General features: G+C 40.7%; 1 protein-coding gene across 2 annotated transcripts in view; it reads right to left on the bottom strand.

Moving 5' to 3' along the window:
- Positions 1 to 12,529, bottom strand: part of CDKAL1 (CDKAL1 threonylcarbamoyladenosine tRNA methylthiotransferase) — a 424,960-nt gene that overhangs the window by 271,922 nt on the left and 140,509 nt on the right. The gene's annotated exons all lie outside the window — the stretch shown is intronic.

The raw sequence follows: 12,529 nt of genomic DNA, 5'->3' as shown, positions 1-12,529 counted from the left end.
TTTATTCCTTTTTAAAATATTCAATTGCATTGCCATATTAAAACTGTACTTGGTTTTATGGCTGAAAATATAGTGGAGCAATTCACGGTATTCTTAAAACAATCAGGATTAACAACGTAACAACAAGCTACCCAAAATCTAAAATTCATACATTTGGAACTGGGGTCAAACCACCATTCTGAAGTTTAAAAAACAAAACCAAACCAACAAACCACAAAAAAACCACCCTTGCCCCCTTCCCCACGTAATATCTCAGAGGGTAGAATCAGTGGAGTTTGATCTCTTCTGAATGTGCACCCTCACAACAAACAGCCATGTGAATTAATGCCCTCTAATAAGAGTTTAGCTCATACCCTCCCCCTTTCTCATACTGGGAGCACGGATCAAAGAGGCAAACTTTTTCATGGAACTTCTGGAAAAATAGTATCCTTTACACCACAAAACTTCTCACAAATCTGTTTGAAATGTGTCAGAGGAGTAAAAACTAGTAAGGAGGGAGGGGAATGGAAACAATGACAGACCTGTACAGGAGGCAAAACTTTACAATCCACATTTTCTTAGGAAAACAGGAAAAATAATAAACACCATGGTAGTCTAGAAAATCTTGTTAACCAAAAGTACCACTTCCACCTTCTCACAGATCTTTGTCTTTCAGATGCTAGGCAGGTTACCATGTATATTAGAAAAAAAACCCAACAACTTAGGACACTTTCACACAGGATATAACTCATAGGGAGCATAAGACCAAGCCTCTCATACCTTCAGAGACTCCTTTAATTCAGGAAAGAAACCCCTGACCACCTCACACACGATGCACTGAACATTAACACCCACCCCAACCCCGCACCTGAGCTCAGGAAATCTATGGTCTGGCAATCAGATTTATTGGCAGCTTATTTTCACATGAAGTGCGGCCACAGTTTTTCCCATATCCCTACTGAATGACACTAAAGCTCAAGTTAATATGAGGCTCGCAAAACCTGTGTGGTGCTCAAGAACAATAACATCCCGGTACTTTCAACTCCAGACACCAGAGGACTAAAAAAAAGCAGTACTGGGAGATGAGTTTTAGCAGGGAGTTCAATGCTTCCAGAAGGCAAAGAGCACATGCGTGTCCAACTACAGCAATTTGTGCTGCAGGCACACAAAACCTCAGTTACAGTACTCGTGACCTTAGATCCTTTTTCCCCTACTCCATACAAGGACTATTTTTGTGTCTTTTTAAGTAATCAGTAAAGCATCTGTTTACAGCATTGTTGCTATTAATAAAACATAACTTGATAAACACTGAATCATACTTTTTCACATGCTGTAGATTTTTTTTTCCCCATACTTATTTCAAGAAAACTTAATAAATATTTCGTCATCTTCAATAAGGAAAAGACTAAGCAACATTTTTTTTTTTTAAACTGTCTAACCAGCATTATGAAGCCTAGACCAACATCAAGCATAACAGAAAAAGCAGTAATTTTAAATCTCACTTATGACCTCCTTTCAAAGCTTAGAATTAGAATGGGGCAAAACATTGTGATCAAGTTTTACTTCTAAAGCATTTAATCTGATTAAGTTACCTTCTCTCTGACTTCACAGGTTGGATAATAACTTAAATAAGCAAAACAAGCAGGAGGCCTAAACTTAAAAGAAGTCTTTTTTGTTTGTTTGCTTTTTTTTTTTTTTAAAGTTTGGTACAGCATTTTTGAAAATGGAGTTAATCACACCTCTACTTCCATAACAATGAGTGCTCCATCTCAGATATCAAACAAAACTCACTCCTTTTTTGATGGCTCACTGCAAAATGCAAGCTTTGAAATACAGCTTAATGACAAACAGATCTAGGCAGGTTATATTTGATAGCCTAAACATTCTAGCCCTATAAACCTCTTCTCCCATAAAGATAACTTTTTTACTTCCACATAGTCTGACCAGCAGATAAAATTCTATTAAAAAAAAAAAACCTGAAAAGGTTAATTAGTGGTTTAGGTCATGCTTCAGAGCAGTTTTTCACTAATTAATAGATAATTAATGCAGATTACAACACAACAGTAGTACTAACCAAGTCCAGTGAGGAAGCTTATACAGCAGAATTGCTCACAGCAAGTGTAAACGAAATCAAGCTACAAACAGCTTAAAATGAATCATAGCTCTCTAGTTTTTGGAACTGTTTAAAATTAAACTCAACTTTACCTACGAGTCAGTAGACGCAATTCACATTACTTGGCATTGTTAGCAGAGAGGATGAAGTTGGAATGAACTAATCAGAATATTAAATCCTATGTTAGTCTAAAAAAGGGCATTTAAATGTATCTGGTAAACCAGTGTGCAGAACAAAATAATTTTCAGGGCATTTTTTTTCACTGGTTAAAAAGGATATAAAAAAGTAACATAACATTAATGGCATGTACATATACCTCCAATCGTAGTTGTATGTGCTTCAGGACTGTGATAGGGAATGCTTGATCTTGAAATACAAATATATGAAGAGAACATGTAATTGAATTTCTTTGCCCTAAGTTTACAACACCATTTAATGTGCTGTGAAACTCAGGTTATTGTCAGACCCCTGTGACCCAGACCCACAGAAGCATGTTAATGTTATTAGAGCAAACAGATTCAATTTGAACTGGTATTTTACTAGTTTGATACAAGGATAAGTGAGGAGGAAGTGCCCTGGTTATTCATCTTTAGTTAGCTTTAACAACTGCCTGTCAGTGTTGCAAATAGCAATCAGATAATAATAGACCTCCTGTATTTCAAAAAACAGTCAGCTTCACTCAGTCCATCGGCTGGCACCCCTCAGTAGCTGCTGGGAAAGAATATCTGTTTGAAAGATGGAAGAGGGCATCCACCGAGGGTCCCTCCCCATCCCTGCACATCCCAATGGTGCTACACAGCGTGCCACTGAAACACAGCTCCCAGCCAGACACAGAGCAGGATTTCTTAGCTGTTCGCTTCAAAGTTCAGTGCAGATACCTCAAGCAGCTTGAAAACATGAGTTTAAAGAAAATCCTCAAAGATGCAGGAAACTCCAGCCTTGGCAGCAACAATTTTTATTGTTTTCAGCTTGTTCTATTACCCCTTCTTTCCCTTTCCCAGTTACATCACTATACTTAGAGGTTATTCACCATTTCCTGAAAGACTTCTTTCCCCACAACAAGGCTGTCAATGTACCATTCCGTACTTCCTAGTTGTCTCTCACCAACCTGTCTGACCTTCTCCAGCATCTTCAGGGAAAAGGATTAAGCGCTATTTCATGTACACTTGCACACATTTCCTTCCACCATTATTCACTTCTTAATGAATACAGAGCTTCCTTTCCTTAAGGCTAACACTGGAAAAAAAACCACATGGGAGCAGGGTAGTTAAGGAAGGCAAGGCCATATGGAGAGAAAACAAAGTAGCTAATTTATCCAAAGAAAAACAAAAGGAAGAAACGTAAAGAAGCAGCAAAAGCAGTGATAGATTGAAAGGAGCATCAGGTAAATACAAAAGGTGAAAAGAATTAGAAAACTTAAGTGAAAATAACAAAAACAGTCAAGAAAATAATAAAGAGAAAAGAGGGCCTAAGAAGATCAAATAAAAAAATTATGTGTAAAGGCAGAAGAGGAAAATCAGGACCTATTACAAAACTTTAATACTGGATTTATTTCCGGAGTTACATTCTTCTAACTCTGTAACTACTGGGTAAAAACAACCTTCTAAACAAGTTATTTTGGATCTCTGACAGGACCAACAAGAAAAAATAGCATCTGAAATATAAGGATGCAACACAAATTGCCTAACACACTGTACAGCTAACCTGGGCTGTTGCTCACGTTTGAGTCCATACCTCTTCAGTTTGGAAGTGCTTTAGATGCTGAGCTCGCAGTGGACGGGCAGGCTTACAGGTCTACCTCTGATGGAAGCTGCCCACGTGCAGCAAGGACAGACCCTAAGCTCCTCTACCATCTTTTCTCCCTGCCCTGCAGCACAAACAAGCTGTCCCACAGCAGACATGACTGATTGCAAAGGAATCCCCGAGCTCCCCAGAGCAATCACATGCTGCCAGACACACACAAGTGCAGAAATAACAAGGACACTAATTGGCTTCGGGCTCTGCTGTGCAAATGCTCCCACCCAAACCAACCCCAGCTGGCCGGCAGCATGTTAGCTATGTAGTGAAGGCATCCCTGAGTGTCATCAGTGGGATTTCCTGGCTCAAGTAAATACAGGGAGCAAAGAAAAGCCAAACTTAACTGGAAGAGACATGCCCTGCTCCTGGCCAAGCAACTAATATCAATTATTCCTCCTCATATCAACTAAGGTGGGGATGTTGTGTAACAGCCAAACTCCTTCTTCAACTGGTGTAGGCAGGAACCGGGTCCATTACAAGACAGGGAAGAACTCAGATTAATGCTGTCAGAATTGCTCATCTTTTCTCTGTGTCGCAGCATCACATGGGCGAGGCATGCCCTGGGCGAGGCAACCAGTCCCATCAGGTTTCTGATAGTGGGTGGTATGTTTGACACAGTCTCTTCTTTCGTAAGAAGATTGCCTTCCACCCTACAGCAACTCAAAAAAGCTTCAGAGAAAGGTGCATGTATTACCAAGCGTACAGCACATATGCTACTAGCTTGAAATCTATACCTTGCGCTTGGAATTAGCGCCCAACAACAATTCTGTTTCTGAAGACTCCAGAATGTGTCACATGGGTGGAGATTGCTGGTTTGCGTCTGTTTGTTGGTGGGTGTGGTGTGTGGTTGTGGATGTTTGTTTTGTGTGGTTTTTGGTTTTGTTTTGGTGTTTGGTTTTGGTGGTTTGTTTTTTTTTGGTTGGACTCGATCTCAAAGGTCCCTTCCAACCAAGAAGATTCTGTGATTCTGTGATTCTTAAAATTCATTTTATTTAGTTTCAAAAGCGAGATATTAAATATAGTAAGGAAGTTCAAAACTTCAGAAAAAAGCTCTGCGGGTGGCCCAGATTGCTAAAATTCATACATCCCTTTCTCTCCATTAAACATACAATACCTCTTTACTCTTGGTATTTCTCCAATGTATCCTTCAATCGTAACAGTATCCTCAAGTACTAAAACAGTAGAGTGCAACAAGTAAAACAGAAAAGGAGTTAACTATGAACAAGCCATTACTGTTCACACAAAAATTTCAGAGAATTAAATTAAGAATGTATGTACAAGTATTCAAGAAAATGTCCTGACATACCCACAGTATTTTCTCATAACAAATGCGTTTGAAATGGCCTATTAAGGCACTGTATTTTTATTTTTTATTTTTTTTCCAGAATTTAATAGCTTCACCCTACTTACTTTAAGATCATGTGATGTTATTGTCTTCCTGAAAAAGTGACTAAACATTAAATCTGCTGTGAACTCAAAATGCTGGCTACAGTTCGACAGCTCAGAAGGACAACACTAAGAATCAGCTACAGGAAGAGTTCCCCTGACCCTCTGTCCTCACCTCTCTGTGAAGCAATGAATTTGATCAGGATAAAGGATGCTGCTCAAAACCTCAGGAGACTTTGGACAGAAAATTTCAAGGAAAAGAAGTTTTGAATCAGATGAAACAGGTTGTGTTCTGAGGAAGGGAAATGCTGAAGGGTGGATTTTCAGAACAGCAGTACAAGTTACTTGCCTAATGTTTTGGGGTGTGCAGGCTAAAGAGAACAAATCTAGCCTTAGACTGAAATGCTGAGCTGAACCTACCACTGTATGCAAAAGCAAGCTTTTACTTTCATCTCTACTCCTTTGCCATCTATTTGTACTCTTCTACGGCTAACTAAATTTACACTGGTTTGAACAAGGTACTCTTTGCATTTACCAGCCATGAGGATGCTCTAACAGAGCTAAACCCAGCTGAGTGTAACCGATGTGAACAGGACAGAAAAACAGGGATGCTCTAAGATGGTCATTCATTTAATGTGTGCAAAAGAGCACATACCGGTCTGGAAGAAAAGTCATCTTATCCATGTACATCACAGGCTCATTTAAACAATAAACAATCACAATTTTGCTTTTTTAAGATTTTCAATTTGTTTCCCCTCATTACTTGTTTTCTTCTTCTGCAGCACTATTTATCTCCTATACAGTTTCTGCGAACTAAATTCAAGTTGTAACAATGACAATCATAACAGAGATAGTCAGTCCTAACAGTTTTCTAAAGCAAATCAATTAAATAACTATATTGATAAAAAAAATTACAGAACCCACCTAAAATCCTGGATCGTCTCACACACCTAATAGTCACTGCATGCCCAAAATCATTTGAACATGCAGAGCAAAAACTGCAATAAACTTTGGTGTAAGAACAGAAATCGATTTATGGCAATGGGAATCTGTGGCCCCAGCAGACAAGATTTTTCTCTTCAGCTCATGATTACTGATGTTTTACAAAAGCAATTAAAATCTGTCTTTGCAGAAGTAGTGTCTCCTCAATTACTATATATATTCCTCATTGTGCTCTACTGTTTTCTTTAAATTACAGTCTACAAAGCTAAACTCCCAGAACTGATACTGGCTCAGACAACGGCATTACTATTTTGAGCTCATTCCTTCAGCAAGTCACATTTTTCCTAAGCGGTCAGAAACGGGCAATCTAAACGCAACCCGGTGCCCTCGCTGAAGCCTCCAGCGGAATGGCAGCCCATTTAAAAAAAACCCATACATTTAAAACCTGTAAGGCGGGATACCGTCAAGTCAGGTCCCTCACAAGCCTACGCTTGCTGTCAAAGTCGTTCACAAATCAACGGAAAAAAAAACCCAAAATGCTACTGCTTTCAGTAATGATGCTCTTTCCACATATAAAGCCGTTTTCTTAGATGAAAAATCTATAATTATAGATAAAAATCTATAATTATTCTGATTTAAATGGGAATAGCTACAAAATTTCCAATCCGGGGACACAAGAGATGGGCAGGAGGTGACATTTACCACATTATGCTGTTAACTTCAGTGCTTAATCCATAACAAATGGGTGATGCTGAATGTTTTAACCATAGTCATTTCACCAAGTTACTGACAAGCTCTGGTTCTGTACATTGCCTATTGAAAGCCTGATTCCAAACCCCCGACCTGCTTCAGTCTGTCAAATACAGATCATAAAAATCATAGAATGGTTCGGGTTGGAAGGCACCTTAAAGATCATCTAGCTCCAAGCCCCCTGCCATGGGCAGAGACACCTCCCACCAGACCAGGTTGCTCAAAGCCCCATCCAGCCTGGCCTTGAACACTTCCAGGGATGGGGCATCCACAGCTTCTCTGGGCAACTTGTTCCAGTGTCTCACCACCCTCACAGTAAAGAATTTCTTCCTAAAATCTAATCTGAATTTTCCCTTTCAGTTAAAACCATTACCCCTCATCCTATCACTCCACTCCCTGATAAAGAGTCCCTCCTCACCTCTCCTTTTGCCCCCTTTAAGTACTGGAAGGTGCTATAAGGTCTCCCTGGAGCCTTCTCTTCTCCAGGCTGAACAACCACAACTCTCTCAGCCTGCCTTCACAGGAGAGGTGCTCCAGCCCTCTGATCATCTTTGTGGCCCTCCTCTGGACCCACTCCAACAGGTCCATGTCCTTCCTGTGCTGAGGACTCCAGAGCTGGACACAGTACTCTGGGTGAGGTCTCACTAGAGTGGAATAGAGGGGCAGAATCGCCTCCCTCAACCTGCTGGCCCCTTGCATAATTTTTGCCAGTAAAACCTTTACTTTTGAATAATCTCAGATAAAAAGCCAATTCTACTCCCTAGAAACACCCTTGCGGATGTAGTCGTGTTCACAGGGTGTCTGTGGCGAGGGGGCTGCAGGGGTGGCCCCTGTGAGGAGCAGCCGCGGCTGCCCTGAGCCAGACACAGCCTGTTTCAACCAACCCACCTCAGGGCAGGGCCGAGCCCCGCAGCCACCGGCGGGGGCCTTGGGTAAAGCCTGGGTCAGAAAAGAGCAAAACCCTGCCCAACAGTGAGGAAAAAAGCATGAGAAACAGCCCTGCCAGCACCGAGGTGAGAGCAGGAGGAGGGGGAGGAGGTGCTGCAGGGACCCCAGCAAAGATTCCCCTGCAGCCCCTGGAGGAGACCAAGGTGAAGCAGGTCGCCATCCCCCTGTGGCCTTTGGAGGACCACGCCAGAGCAGGGTTTCCGTCAGTAGCTGCACAAAGTCCATGGGGGGTCCACGCTGGAGCAGTTCTTGGAGGACTGCAGCCCATGGGAAGGTCCCAGGCTGGAGGAGAAGAGCACGGGGAGGCAGGAACGGCCAGGAGAAGCTGTAGTGAGCAGACCACAGCCCCCATTCCCCATCCCCCTGCACCACTCGGGGGTAGAGGAGTCAGGGATGAAGGACTGAAGCTGAGTCTGGGAAGAAGGAGGAAGGTAGTTTTAGTTTTCTCCTTGTTTCTCACCATCCCACTCTATTTTTAATCGGCAATAAATTAAACTAATTTTCCCCAAGTCGAGTCTGTTTAGCCCATGACGGTAACTGGTAAGTGATCTCCCTGTCCTTATCGTGACCCATGAGCTTTTCCATCTTATTGTCTCCCCTGTCCTGTGGAGGAGGGGGAGCAAGAGAGCAGCTGGGGGGGGGGGGTACAGCAGTCAGCCAAGGTCAACCCACCACATCGTGAAATAAATAAAATAGCCCATCCAAAGCTGTCCCCCCTTTCTATGCCCTTTCAAAGGACACAGAAACAGGGACTCGCTGAGGCCACCACCCTCCCTCTGGCCCTCCTCAAGCTGCACTTCGGCACAAACACTCCGTTTCCTGACTGGGAGCCAAACGATACTTTTCCTCAAAAAGGAACTCTTGACTCCTCCAATTTTTATTCTTCATTTGGCTTGTCATCAGCTTCTTAAGTCAAGGCAATTCTGCCTTGCCCACAACCACAGAAGTTGAAAAGAGACCATTTTATCTACTGTTAACAGCAGATTACAGTGAAATCAAACACCACACACAAATACTATTTAATATGCTGTCATTCGTATACATACAGATATACACCCACATACTCACTCTAAGGTAGGCAAATCAAGCATAAATTCTACACTTTAGTCTCTATATAATACAGGTACTATTTCTCTGCTCTTTTTCATACAGACTGACACTGCAACTATCCATATAGTCCATAATTACTAATCACATGAGAAGAACTTAACAGTTAGCAAATATCAGTTAATGTTTAAACTGGGAATGGATGGGCAACTTCACCAGACAGGTCAACGTGACTGAAACCAAGAAAGGTTATACGAAGTATAAAAGGCTCAACCCTGAAGTAATTTCCTTTGGTTGTTTTTTACAATCAAGTCTAATGACCCATTGTAAAACTATGTTTTGTGAAAGCATTAGGCAGACACAATATGGACTAAACTCAATTCAACCTGTCCCCCTCATCTCCCCAAGGCCTAAACTGAAAGCAGATTGTACACAAATACTCTGGTTCCATGTCTCCCACCCCCAGAAAGCTTTAATAACATGGGATTTGAGAACTAGCATGTCTAGAAAGGGAGGAAAGAACTAAATTTCTGAAGATCTGAATTAAAAACCAAGAAAAGAATTTCTACATTAAGCAGTTAAAATTTCTCCTTTAAGTTACAGAATAAGTGTATTATCTTGCCTACTGTAAACTGCTTATATCCAAGCTTTTACACACACAGTATTTTTTTTTAAAGACAGCTTTTAAAAGTGATTCATAAAATGCTGACTTGAGCCATCCCCATAAAGACATTCTGTGGTTCCCATCAAAGACAAATCGTCATCTTATTGTGACATGCTACAGAGACTGATCAGCCCAAACAGCTTATAAATTATGTACAGGAATTTTACTTAATGATGGAACATACATCAATTATGCCCCTGTTTTCTCCTAGCTCACAGACACCGCAACTCCTTAGCAATATTCTCCTAACATACTATGTCATCATAACATTACTGGGAAACTAAGCACACGAGTGGAAACGAGTGCCCCAATGACGTAAAAATTGCTGTAATCCAGTCTTAGAATTTGGGATATGTGCAGATGAAGCAACCTTTACTAAGCTATTAAATTAGAGCCTTGCATGATGAAACTGTTCTGTATATCAGAAAGACTGACACACTCTGGCTGCACAATTGTGGCTGTCACTTTGAGACACTTAATTCTGAGGCTGAGATTAAATTACTTTGTCTAGCTTCTAGTAGGCGGTATAGAGGTTTCAGATTTTAAGTTACAATATCATTGTAAAAGTAGCTGAATAAGCCTCTGGTTAAAATATATCTCGGGACACAGTACTAATCAGACATGACCTGCATACAAATACTGCACAGTTATTAAAGATTGTTTCTGGAAGTAACAGTTTATCTGATAATTTACCTGATGATTGGGAAATTTCAAAGTTCCATAAGGCTCATGATAAAAGTCAGGGTGAGATAAAAATGAGACATCACAGGGTCTCTTAAAAATTCTGTCTCTTTAGGCTGTTAATGGAATAATAAACACAAGCATCCTGCTTTTCCATTTTCTGATGAAGAAGGATAAAAAGATACAGTCACATAAAAAGTATTTATGAGAATTATCTCAATGGAGAGTTCAGAACTGGAAATTATGCTGTTTTCAGACAGATGAGTTAAAGACCACCATAAAGATCTACCTCTCGAAATCATCTCTTGAACCAGCAGAATGACACTGCTCTGAAGAGTTCCTGACAATGTCCTTAAGACTGAGAAATAAAGCTAGAAGAAACCCCTTCATATTTTGTATAAACAGTTCTAAATAATTCCAAGAATGTAATTTTCTTTTGAAGTACAGTAAGCTTTCAACCAATTCCAACAGGGGAGGCATTTTATTGGGAAAAACAAAATAAAGGAGGGAGGAAGGAGGCAAATTCTTTTTACAATGTTTTCCTTTTTGTAGACTGCACACTACAAAATTCAAGCATCCAAGAAAAACTTAAGGTATCCCTTAAGAAAAGGGATGACTTAAAGCTGGCAACTAGGATAATCACCTTGGAATCTGAACAGAAAATCAGGACAATTCAGTTAGGCCAACTGAATTGAGACAACAACCACAGAGACAACAACCTGGAGGTCGTCTTGTCCAATCCCCAGGCTCAAGCAGGGCCACTTAGAGCCAGTTGCCCAGGAGCACGTCACATAGTTTTTGAATCCATCCAGGGATGGAGACTCCAGAACCTCCCTGGACAACCTGTGCCAGCGCTCAGTCACCCTCACAGTCAAAAAGTGTTTCCTGAGGTTCAGAGGGAACCTCCAGTGTGTCAGTCTGTGCCCATTGCCTCTTGTCCTGTCACTGGGCAACACCGAAAAGAGCCTGGTTCTTCTGTTCTCTTTGCACCCTCCCTTCAGGCATTTAATACACATTGATGAGATCCCCCTAAGCCTTCTTTTCTCCAGGCTGAACAGTCCCAGCTCTCTCAGCCTTTCCTTATAGGGGAGATGTTCCAGCCTCAGTCCCTCAGCCCTCTTCGTGGACCTTTGTTGGACACTCTCCATTACGTCCATGTCTCTCTCACACTGTGGAGCCCTTTTTGTTCATTTTTTTTCCCAATAAAACTTCAGAAATCCTGTGTTCCATTACCTTCTTAGAAATACCTGAAGGAACTGGCACTATGTACAGAATTCAGGAGCCCACTTAATCCTTTTTATTCAAATTGCTTCTAGTAAGCTAGAAAGGAACAAAAATCTTTCCCAAAATTCACACTTTTTAGCTTAAATGTTCCTTAACATTATTTTTCAGAATTATATCAATGTGTAAAATGCAATCTTGAAATCAATTCAACGAAAAGCATGACTTCAATAACCGCTATTAGACTGTGACTTTTCTAGTCATATAATATTCAGTCACAATAACCTGAGTAACTCTGTTACTGAAAAAGCAGTAATGTCTGGAGTCAGTATAAATATTACAAAGGCCATTTTTGTAAAGGGAGGGCACGCTGACCCAGGTTATCATCTTACTCCCTTAAGAATAAATAAAATTCAGGAAAATCAGATAGGGATCTGAAATGCTGTGCTGTTGTAAAAATCATGAAGCATCCTTATCTCCAACACATTGTCATAAACACCACGATGTTTCTGGGAAAACAGTTTGCTGTGTTTAATAACAAATATGAATACATTGAATATATTTCCTCTTTGTATAGTACAGTAGGTTGTACACCCCCCAATCCCCACCCCCGCCCCAAAATAGATGCCATAAGGTAGGGAAGAACTGGGAAAAGTTTTGGTTGGGAGTACATAGGAGTACAGGCTTCATTTTTGAAAGCATTTATGGCAATATGAAATCTTAAGGCCTTCAAACCACAAATTTTAGAAGCCTTACACCACACTACGCAATTCCTTGATAGAAGCTTTTCTTTTTCTTTTAAAATTTTGCACTCTTTCTACACTTTGATGCTGTACTTCAAAAACATCATACTCCAGCATTAAAGTTACAGGCAATGTCTTGTGGACCAGACACTTGTTTATATTGAAAGTACAGCCAATTAAACTAAACCTTGTAATTTAAAGCTTCATGGAACAGTAATTTTTATGGCCTGATAAGTAATGGAGACAAACTTAGGTAAC

Source organism: Numenius arquata, chromosome 4 (genome assembly GCF_964106895.1).
Source record: "Numenius arquata chromosome 4, bNumArq3.hap1.1, whole genome shotgun sequence".
Classification (NCBI taxonomy): Eukaryota; Metazoa; Chordata; class Aves; order Charadriiformes; family Scolopacidae; genus Numenius; species Numenius arquata.
This window is presented reverse-complemented; position numbering and strand designations above follow the sequence as displayed.